This window comes from Mirounga leonina, unplaced genomic scaffold (genome assembly GCF_011800145.1).
Source record: "Mirounga leonina isolate KUSES-001 unplaced genomic scaffold, KU_Mleo_1.0 Mir_174, whole genome shotgun sequence".
Lineage (NCBI taxonomy): Eukaryota > Metazoa > Chordata > Mammalia > Carnivora > Phocidae > Mirounga > Mirounga leonina.
This window is the reverse complement of record NW_023270451.1, coordinates 48678311-48691254: the sequence shown is the minus strand read 5'-3', so window position 1 is coordinate 48691254 and position 12944 is coordinate 48678311.

The window sequence follows — 12944 nt, the reverse complement described above, 5'->3', positions numbered from 1 at the left end:
CCAAGAGTCAGACACATAACCAACTGAGCAACCCAGGCACCCCTCTTCCCTTTTCTAAGTGACTATATCCTTTTCCCTTATAATTATTGACTAAATGTCTGGTTCCCCATTAGACAGAGCTGTCTGAAAGCAAAGTACCTGTTTCCTCCATCTCTGAACCCTCAGTGCCTAAAGTAATACTCGGTCAAGCCATTTTGTGATTCTCAAATTGATAAGGTAAAAGGGTATGTAAAATATGGGGAGGGAAAGAATATAGTTTAAAAAATTGTATTCTGCATTATTACAATTACACTTTGACTTATTTTTAGACATGATATTTATATTTTAAAATTTAAATTGAGTGAGAAATATTTATGTTTATCTATTGGTATTATGAATTTAAAAGGCTGAAGTCATGTTAGTAATATTTGTTGAATTAAAGCATTAGTTTACTAGTCCATCAAGACAGTGATACATCCTTCCTGGTTTCCTAGTACCTAGTATAAGGTCTTCTCCTGAGAAAGCAGCTATAGTCTCACTGCTCACAGGACAGACACATTTTCTGCTTGCAGTGTCCAGACAGGAATCATGTGGCTGCTTGATTGAAATTCTAGTAGACAAGGCTGAATCATTCACCTCATTGCAGTAGGTCTTATTGTCCACAGATGGTGCCCTTTGCCCTCTGTACCTTGCAGAAGATCTTTATAGCTGAACTTCTATAATCAGGTGTCAGAACACATAAATGGAGAGCAGGGATGTGAATGTTAACATTGTGCCTTTCCCAATACCTGCCTGATGTCTTGGGGTTCAGAGGTGGATGGTTTCCAGGCCTTAGATGTGGAACCAGGGCTAACACCATGGAAAGGAGTATCATCAGACTTTAGATGTTGATTGCTTTAGGTCTAAAGATCTGTTTACACAGCCTCCCCTGCTATATGGCCTTGCTGTGGTGTTAGGAATTCCCCTAAATCATGGTACCTTTAAAATTCAATCCCAATGGCTTGTAGAATAAGGATTAAGATTCCATCCACTCTAATATGTTCACATTAATTTATTGAGACCTTAGGAATAAACTTGTGACACAGACTATTTCTTGATATGCTCTTTCATTCAACAAAATATTTATTGACCATTTATCTAGTCTGTGTCAGACATGATGCTAGGGAAGCAGGATCTAGAGTTACCCTTCCACGACTGAAGTCTAGTATGTGTGCATGTATGTGTGTGTGCGTGTGTGTTCATGTGTATATGTCATGTAGCATATTGGGGTCATGAACATATTTAGGCCAGGCTGAAGAACTTAGGTTTCATCCTGTAGAAGGTGAAAATCAAGCCAAACTTTAAAGCAGTACACTATGTTCCCCACACTGGGGATGTTCAGTGAAGCTACATTTCCCATGCCCATCACCTAATGAATTCTTGCCCATGGAATCGAGTTGAAGTCATATATCAGTTCAGACCGAAGCAGGTAAGATAAGGCCAAAGACTTCATCCTTGGAAATCATTTTGTTCTAGAAGGCAGTGTTACAAGTTAACCTGCTTGCAACTGGGATAATTGAGAGAAATAAACTTTTGATATGTTAAACCACCAATATTCAGGGTTTAGTGTTTACTATTGCAGAAATTACCTTATCCTGACTAAAATCAGCAGTAGAATCTTATTTCTTTTTTTCTTTCTATTTTATTAGGAAGTTCACACCTTTAACTTTTCTCTGATTTCATATTCACATCTGGTTAAAAAATAAGAATGCTATTTTAGAGCCTGCTAGAGCTGATGGTAGGTCAAATGAAATCATGTGAAATTATGGTGTTGACTGTAAAGTGCTGACAAGTGTAAGAGACCCATCATTTTTAGGCAGCCAGCAATATTGCCTAAGTTAGGAGAAAAAAAGAAAAGAACCCTGATGATTACTTCTTAATGATTTCATCATGAGTGTGCGTGGTTTTGCCATCTTGTGGCCCAGAAGATCTTTTTGCCACAGTAGAAGCCCATCCTTTCTTCCGTTGGATAGGGCATAATTTCCCATTTCTGTAAATAGCGCTTCTTTTAGTGGGCCATTAAGCTTGCATAGATAAAAATTAGACATTATATCAAGATGATAAAGTAAGAAATTGAATCTTCTCTAAATAACTTACTCTACATTTTTCATGGTCTAATTGAAAGAAGAGAAACAGCTCAATTCACCACCACTGGGTGAGGACTTAAGGTATATTAAAACTGTCCCAAAGAGCTTCAACGGCAGTGATATCCTTCAGAATATTCAGAAGTATAGATAATGGTGACCCCTCAACTTTCAGGAAGGAGCTTTAGTAAAGATTGAAACAATTAGTTCCTGGGGATCTAACATCTAACAATTATTGAACACTTTTGGCCACTCACCATTCTTAAAGGCTTCACAAGAATTCCATTACTCAACTTGTCACAACAACCCTCCGAAGGACATTTAATTATTAGTGTCATTTGTTGGATATGGAAACCATGGCAGAGGTAGAAGGGAACGGCTCGAAGTCACACAGTTAGAGAGTGGTGGCACTGGCACCTGACCCCAGCACTCTGGCTATAGAGGCCACGCCTCACTAAAATGATGGGGAAGTTTCGAGTGCCTGAGTTTACCTGGGGATGACTAAGCTACTTCTGCCATCAGGTGGACTGAGCGGTCCAGAGAAAAGCTAAGTTCAGTTACAGAACAATGATCTGATATTTCTTGACACTTGAGTACATGGCTCCACACATTCTTACCCACTGTATCAACAGGAAGTTATTTCAAGGAGGACAGGATGACATTTTGAAGCATAAATGGATGTGGGCCTTCCTACTCTTTTGATAAATCCTTCCCCAGCTCAGGCAGCCAGAGAGCTCTACCCCATCTGCCCTCAGGGTATAATCTTTAGCAAAGTAGGCAGAGAGAAACAAGTGAGTGTCAGGCTTTCCAAAATAAATAAATAAATAAATAAATAAAAGCCTCACGGAGGGCATCTTAACTACCTCGAAAAGAAATGGCTTTTTTCCTGGCAAGAGGAGTGTCTTTTGAGCATTCAGAGCAGAGAGCTTGGAATAAGAAATTTGGAAGAACACAGTGCAGCCAGTTTCCCCTTGATAAAGAAAGGCTGAGGGGGTGGGCAGGTAGGACGGTTCAACAGTGATACAGAATGTGAGGAAGCTTAGACACTGATGAGAAGATATCGTATTACCCCTTCCAAAGGCTTGCACCAAAAAAGGAAGAGATAACACCCACTGAGTTTGAGAGCACGGTATTAAAAGGGGGCTGAAGTCCACTTACTGTATAGGAACGAGGGAATGGCAGGTTCCCCATCTATCACGAGGTGGGGGTGGTACAGATCTGGTCGCCATGTGGGTAGAGAGAGCACCAGAGACAATGCCACTGTTTCCCACAGCCCAGAGCTGGGAGGGAGGCAGTTGAACTTTTCATTCCTAGTAAGGACAAAAAAATTTGGCTGGATTGAGAGGGAAAGAGGGAGATGTGAACACCCGTGTGCCTGAAAGAAACGTGACAAAAGTACTCTGCCTCAGAAACCAGTCTGGTCCTGACCTGGGCCAGACAGGGATCCAGACAAGGGTCTGGAACAGGGAAAACCACTTCTGAAAGCCAGACGGCACTTTTCAAGCTGACACCAACTTGCCCAGATCTCTCCCCAGGTTGGACCCCCTCCCTCACCCCCATCACACACTATAGAGGCACCAGCCCTAGAGCTTAGATACCTTCCTTGAGTCAGAAAATGGGAAAACCCTTCATAGGCTGCAAAACTGTAATTCTGAGTTCACTCGGAATTAACTAAGATTATGTTTCCTGCCCTGAGATATATTAGTAATGCAAAGAGAAGTTTGGTTGAGCAAGTTTTCCTTTCTCACAAACTACAGTGCATAGCTCGGGAAATGTCTGATGTCCTCGTACAGCCAACCAGCAACATCTGTGCCTTTTTCAATGACACAAAGTAAAATTGGACATGATAGAGCTTACCCAGTAAGGGAATGGAAAGTGGAGTGCTCGGTTGGCACACTATAAACAGGTAGTAAATAGCAGACCTCTAATGACTATTTAACTGAGCAAAACTAGTAGTCATTTCCTTATAAACAGCCACATATTCAACCATATGAATGTACTGAAAATGAACATACCGAGTGAAACTATGTAGAAGACATAAACAAATGCATGATGTGAACGCCAGGCCCTTGTTGTAATCTGCAGGAGATAAGATGGGGAGGTCAGGGACCTCAGGAGGTAGATCAAGTTCTTAGAAATGAGTTGTCAATCAAAATATACTGAAAACAAGCAAGTCTACATAAGCTTTCTCAACTGAGCTCTTGCTAAAGCCCCCTGTGAAATAAGTGGGACAGGAATCGAACTAGAATTTGCTTTTCTTATATTAAAGGAGGAAAGATGTGTTAAGAAAATTAGTAGCAAGAGAGTAGGCAGGAGGCTGCACTAACAAAGGGAAAAAAACCGTGTCCAATCACCCTCAAGCCCTTAGAAGCAACCATTTACATATCAACAATAGTTAGACTAATCACCTATCATTTGTAGCTTCCCACTGAAGGAGATTCAATAAAAGATCGTCATTAGGTAATATTTAGCAGTCTTGGTTCAAGTTTCTTCCTTCACCTCAGAGTAATAAAAATGAGTTCATTTGCATTATTTTATAGTTTCACCAATTTACTAATTCAGACAAGGTTCTCTCCCAGTTACTTTGAATTAATTTTCTCATCATTAAAATTAGAGATACAGGAAATGTTGCTAGCACATTCACGGGCAAAACGAAAGGCTAAAATGAAGAGTTTCATCTTTGTCTTCCACTTGGACAGGTTCACGTCCTCCATTCACTTTCTGATTAGCAAAGTCCTATCCTCCTTGGGAATTTCTGGTAGAATTTGGTACTGGAATTTGGTACTGGAATTGAGGAGGTGAACTGGATGGGAACTTGAAATTGGAAACTATGAAGGAAACCAGGGCTTGAGTTGGGAATCTTGAACCCAGGACCGCACAGCGTTGCTCACATGAAGCCCATGATAGAGGAAGTGGGTGGTAAACTCTCTGCTGACCTTCCTGCCTATATCCAAGGACATGCTTAGATAACAGAGTAGGTTAGAGCAGTGGAAAGTGGGGGCAAGAATTTGGGGGTGGAAATGGGAGGAGGGAAAGGAGCTAAGCCTATGGAAGAGAAAGCTAACCAGATCCAGACAGGTATGTCTTGTCTCCTGCCAAGAGAGCTTTGGGGTTCAGACAAGAACTCAAGTGCTAGGCAGGAAAGACAGAAGCCCAAGCATGCAGACCGAACAAGACCTCTGAGACTAGTAAGGCTACAACATGGTGGGTACAGTTTCCCAGGGCTGAATCGGATACTAGGTACTAGTCTATGGCACCACAACTAATTCTATACCCCACCCACTGGAATCCATAACTTACTTTGGTCATGTTGGCTTAGAAATGGGATAAGGATGATTTGAATGTTCATGCAGAGAAGGACCTTGCTTGGCGAGTACAGTAAGTAGAGAGACAAGGCAGGGCAGGGGCTGCCCTGTGGAGTCATGGTTAACAAGACCTCCACCTCTATCACTGAGAAAGCAAGCTTTCTGATGAAATGTGGGCAGTTGACAGAGACAGAACACCACACTTCATTAATGTAGTAAATGTTTATTGAGTATGCGTAGCATGGTGCTGGCTTCTGGAGAGAATACGAAACAAAAATCACTCAAGGGGCTTAATGGCTATTATACCTCTTCTGGACACATATTGAAATAGCAGTTGAAGACAGCTGCTGGATTAAATGGCAAGAAGGCAGGTACACTCAGCGGAGAGATGAGTCGGGGGTGGGGGCTTCATGGAAGAAGCAATTCAAGAGGATACTTCAGAGTGGGTGGAATTTAGATCAATGCAGATGAAGGCGGAAGGCAATTCCAGATGGAAAGATGCACCATAGTGTGTAAGAATGAAATGTGATACGTCACAGGAGTCATTTAGAACGATTCCTGGCACCAAGAAAGCCCACAGCAAATAAGATGTTAGGCTATTGTTATTGCTATTAATTCTGCTACTTTTACTGCTGTTACGATTTTTATTTTTATCATATTTTTACTGCTTTTGGTAAAGAACAGGGATTAAAAGGACACATTTGGGAGATAGTAAAGAGCAGTTCAGACTTTCTTCTTGAGAAGTATGTGCAATAAAAGACTCACAATGAACAAGGGTTTGCATCAGAATTGTTTCTGGATCCACAGTGTAACAGAACTGCCCTGCTCTAAGAGGACCATGGGAAAAAGTTACCCTGAAACATTTAAGCTCGGTGCCCACAAACACCACAGACTGCTTCGTAACTACAAATCACTGTGCTTTAGTCAATGATTGCGTGGGTCAAAAAATGAAATGGAACATCCTAAGCTCCTGGACAAACAATCCCTCTCTTTTATTTTCTTTTCTTGTCCAGTGGTCTAGTTGTTTGAGGGCAAACATGAATAGGCATGAGATAAAAAATGACGTGATTCTCTTTAGTACCTAGAGAGGATGTTGCTAGGACAGAATATAAACACTAGTAGAGAACCAGCAGGGATTTGTTTGTCTGAACATTCAAAATACCCCTTAGGAGCTGTATTCAAAAAAGGGCAAATGAGATTTCAGTGGAGAGTGATTATTGCCTGAGTCTCAGAACAACCCCCTTATTGCTGATTAGTATCCCTTTTGCAATGGCCATTCTCTCTTCGTTCTGTTTGCTGTCAGGTTTTATAACTTATCAAAGAGGCTGCAGAGGCAGCGTCCCTGAGAAAGAGCAGTGTGTTTCCTGGGTGCACAAAGCCTTCTTCTCCAAGACAGACTCTCTAGATCTGCAAGCTGATTCCATAGAGAGGATGTACCCAGTCAAAGGTAAATGGCAACAAACTCCAATTTCAGTGTCTGTTTTCTGTCACGGAGCTGGGCAGCAGGGCTGTGCATGTGCATGCATCAGGAGGTGGTTCTGAGGGACTGGGTCCCATGGAGCCAACCTAAGTGACTTGTTCAGCCTCTGCTTTGCTATTTTGTCTCTTGGCTTTTGAGGAAGGCTAGGCTGCCTCCCAGGATTGCTCCCTGCTGAAAGTTTTATTTTGAGTGTTTGCAAAGAAGCAAAGCTCCAGTAGAGAGGTAGATGTTATAGTAATTCTACTTTGTGGAGTAAAAACCAAATCATTTTAAGAACACCCAGAGGATTAAACAAACAAACAAACAAACAAAAACGGCTTGAATTTTTCTTGAAGTATTTTCCTTTCTGGTATAAAAGACCAGTCTGAGACCTGGGAATTATTGCCACGACTTAACGCACCTCCAGGCAGCGTGTGAAATATCCTGACATGCCTGCATTCTGATGCGAGAGGCAGAGAACTTGTTTTCCAGATGCCTGGTTTGTTTCTGACTACAGTCTTGTAGAAGAGGGAACAGTATTAGCCTAATGAGGATCATTTCCTCAGTGTGACCCCTGGATGCTTTGAAGGTGAAATTCATCAAAGTCTGATTTACTCATTTGTTCTAGGAGGCAACTTGTTGCAAACTGTGGCACCACAAACAACAGTCAAAGAATCTATTGTTCACTGATGTTCAAAGCACAGGATCTAAAAAGAGTGTGGTCTTTCCTTCCTTACTGCTATGTTTCTCCTTGCACCAGGCACTGTCCTGGGGGATGTGGGCTCTCCACACTTCTGATGTTCCTAGCAAAAAACTCAGCAATAACCCCTACAAGAAACAGACAACATTTCAAGCACTACTATAGAATTAATTAGAAGTGTTTTTACCTAAGGAAAGGGGGGAAACAAACAAACAAAATCATCCACTCTGCAGCCTCTTGGTTAAATGCTACTCAAGATTTACACGTTTTCAGCAGCAGCAGAACAAAAAGACCAGTATTCATAAGAAACTACAGTATAGGTCCTTGCACAGAATGAAAAACTCCTTGATTTAGCTCATCAGGTTTTTTTTTTTTTCTTTCTGTTACTCTTTTAGTTAAAGAAAACAAACTATACCCATTCACGGTATTGACAATGATAGTTTAACTGGGTCTCTTAAATTCCACTTGTCTCATTATTTGAAATCCTTTTCAGAGTGGAAAACAGGAAACGTACCTTAAAGGAGTAGTAGAAGGAGCCCCACTCCTCCCCTTCCACCACTTCCGTGAAAGTCACCGTTTCGGTGCAGAGGCCTGGGGAAGCATCCAGGGTCTGCGTGGCCCTGCTGGAGGCGTCGGAGTCCGGGCCACGCTCTGTGAGGTTGGCTGGCATGGCTCAGGTGGACTCGAGCCTGGCTGTCCCGGCGCCTGCAGCCCAGGAAGAGTCCAGCTCCCCTCTGAGCGCTGCCCCTCTGCACCTGCTCTGCCTCCCAAGGCCTCTGGCTGGAGCTGGGCTGAGCAGAGGCACAGAGCCCTCCCAGAGCCCACCTCCCTGAAGAGCTCTGCCTGACGCCTGCGAGGACCCACGTGCTGCTCTCTCCTCAGCAGTTATGATCCAGGAGCCGGCACAGCCTCTTCACCCCACCGTCCGGGCCGGGGCCGCACCACAGAGCCCGTGGGAGCCCCCGTCACCAAAAGCGATCCATATGGCTCCAGAGACAGGCCTTCCTGCCCAGCTAGGCTTTCCCTAACTTCCAGAATGGAACCCCACTTCTGCTCCAGCTTCAACAATACAGGAACTTGGACTCAACAGCAGACTGATTAATTCAGGTCATGTTGGCTCTTCTGATACCAGATCATAATTATGCGTTTGCTTCAGCTGAGCTTGCCTTCTGACTTACAATACTCACCTAGCCATTTACTTAGCAACCTGTACATTGTTTCAGTAAACATGGGGAAATAGCATATTTGTATTTCACACCGGGGTTTACTCTAGATTTTCACAGGGCACTTCTCAGAAAAGCCTGGGGTCTGTGTTTGTCAATAAGCTACGACCTTCAGAGTCGTGGCTGGGAGTGGTGCCTGGTAAATACCCTTATCAGCTTGACGTTCTTTCATTACCTATCCAAGCAACTTTGTAAGGTAGGCAGGGGATGTATCTTTACGTTCTTCATTTTACCCTAGAAAAGACTAGCTGTCAGAGCTGAAATGACTTGCCCAAGATCCCACAACTGGTGATGGAAATGAGGTAATAACTCATCTCTTCAGAAATTCCTGGGCAGCAGGGCCTTGACACTAACATATATTGATATGCATCACATTTCAAAAGCCTGTTGTGGCATGAAGTTAACACGAGTAAGGGTAAACGGCCAGGTGTAAAACAATAGAGCTAAGCTGCTTGTACTGCAACCAAGCATAACTCCCTGATTGCTCACATGGAAAATGCTCCAAATATGTGCAACCATTGGATCATGACACCTGGTATAAGGAGTAGCAGGTTAGTGATGATCATAAAAAAACCATGGCCCACATGAAAGTAACCGGGAAAGTTTTAGCATCATCTATGAGCCCAGAAGAATATAGAATGCTGTAGATGAGAAGATGTTAAGTCTTTAGTGAAGGGGCAACAAATGTCCCCGGTCTGACCTCCTGAACTCAGGAAGGTCCTAAAAGCTTCTGCTTAACTGTCAGTCTTACCTTCTAGAAACTAACTAATGAGCTGCTGAAACAGAACAAGAAACATTTGAGGAAGATGCCTGCACAGGAGTCTCAGAAAGTGCCAGAAAGGGTGCCTGAGTAGCTCAGTCGGTTAACAGTTTGCCTTTGGCTCAGGTCATGATCCCGGGGTCGAGCCCCGCATGGGGGGGGTCCCTGCTCAGCAGGGAGCCTGCTTCTCCCTCTCTCTCTACACCTCCCCATTGCTCCTGCTTTCTCTCTCTCTCAAATAAATAAATAAAATCTTAAAAAAAAAAGCGCCTCCACCTCATTATAATTTTAAAATACTCCTTGGAATATTTATCCCAACTCCTAATAAAAGGAGACTGCTTTCCTTTGTTCAGGGAGACACGACTTCGGAAATTATTCTCCATGGTTTCCTTGTTTGTACAAATAAAGTTGACTTTGTGAGGCTATGCCTCCTGGTGTTCTCTCTGCCTATAGTGTGCCGAGGAGCGGATCCCCTTTGGTCCAGTAACAAGGGGCAGCAAATAGGAGGGAGCTATCCAGAAAACTGGGTAAGCCATGGGTTCCAAGGGGAAAGAGTCAAAACAGGACAACCGATAGCAAAATGAGCACAAGAAATTCTGACTGGCAATAAACATGAAAAATCCCCAGTCATATTAAAAATTAAGGAAAAGCAACTTAAAACAATAAGACAAAGCTTTTACCTATTGGCATAGTCAAAACTAGGGTTTCACTACCCCAAATATTGGCAAGGATGGGAAGAAATGGGTGTATTTTTTCACTTCTATGAGAGTTAGTTGCCACAGTCACTTGGAAGAGCAATTTGGCAGTATGCAGTAAAATTAAAATTACATAATCTATGTTGCATCATTCCATTTCTTAATGCTGGTAATTTTCCATCTCTATCTGGGTTACTTATGTGTATTTAATTTAGGGAAGTTCATTGCACTGCACACATAAAACGTATGTACTTGTTCATAAGTATATTTTACTTCAGCAAAAATTTATTTAAAAAAAAATCTGTGAAAAATTTCTGGGAAAGGGCAGAAGCTGGTTAAATCATAATGTGGTGAGGATGGAAAGAGAGAAAAGAGTAGATACCATAATGGACAGGGACTAGATGGAAAGAGAACTTTCTGGATGTGTTGTTTTCTCTCCACTCATCGTCCAGATGGATCATTTTTTTGACCTGTGGCCACCCAAGAGAAACATTTATGTGTGTGTACAAGGAGACATTGCAAAAGATGCCTTTGCAATACTGTTTAGAAATGAATCAGAAGCAACCTAAAATTCCAAGTGACAAAATCAATGAGAAGCTCCAAACTGGAATCTATCTACAGGCGCATCAATAGTAGACCAGGTAAATAAATTTCCACATAGTCACACAATGAATTATTATACATCAATGAGAATGAATAATTTGTAGCAAATATAACACATTATAAGTGAAACTCACAAATATAATATTAAACAAAATAATACTTTTTCATTTATATTAAGTATAACTATATATGTGTGTGTTTGTATATACGTACATATATATATAATGGAATAATACTATATCACAGTTGAAAGGAATAGTTGTAGACAAGATGACAAGCTAATATGGTATGATGGCTAGTTTTATGTGTCATCTTGACTGGGGAGTGAGATGCCTCAATATTCGGCCAAACATTGTTCTCAGTGTGTCTGTGAAGGTGTTTCTGGATGAGATTAACTTTTCAATCTGTAGGCTGAGTAAAGCTGATTGCCCTCCTTAATGTGGGTAATCTTCATCCAGTCATCTGAAGGCCTGAATAGAACAAAAAGGCTGATTTTCTCATAAATAAGAGGGAACTCCTATCTGACTGTTTTGAGTTGGAACATTGGTCTTCAAAGGCTTTGGGGCTTGAACTAAAGCATTAGCTCTTCTTGAGCCTCAAGCCTGCTGGCTTTTAGACTAAAAGTACACATCAGCTCCCTGGTTCTCTAGCATGCTGACTACAGATCTTGGGACTTCTCCTATGGCTTCTAGGTTCTCACCTGAGAGATTCCACAAAAATGAGAGAGGCATTGATGGATCATGGGACTTAACATGAAACCATAAGACACCTGCTAGAAAGGCTTAAATGATAAAGATGAGAAATACCTTGCGTTGGTAAGGATGGGTAGGATGAAGAACTATCATACACTTCTATAGCAATGTAAATTGGTACAAGCACTTTGGAAAACTTCTTGGCAGCATTATCTAAAGCTGATCATATGTATATTCTATGACCTAGCAGTTTCTCTACTAAGAAAATACCCAACACAAATGAAGACTTATGTTAATCAAAAAATGTAAAGATGAATAGAGCAGCTTGTTTGTAATTGCCCCTAACTTGAAACTACCTAAGCGCTCATCAAGAAAAAAGTAGACAAATAAATTGTGGTGTATTCATACCATGGAAAACATATACCAATGAGAATGAGTGATCTGCCACTCTAAGTAAAAAATGCATAAATCTCACCGTCATTATTCTGAGTTATAGGGAAGTTAGACACAAATGCATGCATGCTGTTTGATTTCATTTACATAAACTAAAAGCTAAGGGTAGTGACTGGAATAGGCTAGGAGGGAGCCCCTGGGCTGCTGGTAATATTCTGTTTCTTGGTCAGGGTGACAGTTACATGAGGGTATTCCAATTATGAAAAAGCTTTGAGCTAAATACACTTACCATCTCTGCACTTTTTTGTGAGAAATTTCTGGATGTGGGTCAGAGACTGGTTGGGTCACAATGTGATGAAGGCTAAAGGTGGGAGGGGAAATCTAGAACAGGCAAGGGCCAGGTGCCATGGACAGGGACAGGCTGAGAAGAAGCTTTCTAGTTGTGCCTTTTTTTCCTGCACACATTGCCCAGGTGGATTATTGGTTGGCCCATGATTACAACAGAGCAGAAAAATGGCAGTAGCAATTCCAGAGTCTGATCTGGGGTGATAGAGGTAGGTCACCATACATGAAGATGGGTGGTCTAGTCTCTGAGTCTTTGGTTCTTGCCCATCTGTGTTGGGCTGAGATCAAGGTGCTGGCCAGGATTGGGGTTTCATCAGAGCCTCAAATGAGGCAGGATGCACTTCTAAGCTCTCTCATGCTGTTGGCAGAATTCATTTCTTTATAACTGTAGAACTCATGGCACCTGTTCCTTCAAAGCCAGTAAAGGGAGGAGAGATTCTAACAACATGGGTTCAACAGTCTTATGTAATCACATATATGTAATTGCATACATCCCATTCCCTTTGCCTCATTCCACTCAAGAGGAGGGGATTACGCAAAGGCATAAATTCCAGGAGTCAGGTATCATGGTGGCCGCTTTAAAGTCTATCCTTCATACTACCCCACGGGTTAAATGTGTATAAGTGAGGGAGGTAGCTTTTGAGAAAGAGGAAGGTAGAAAAGAACT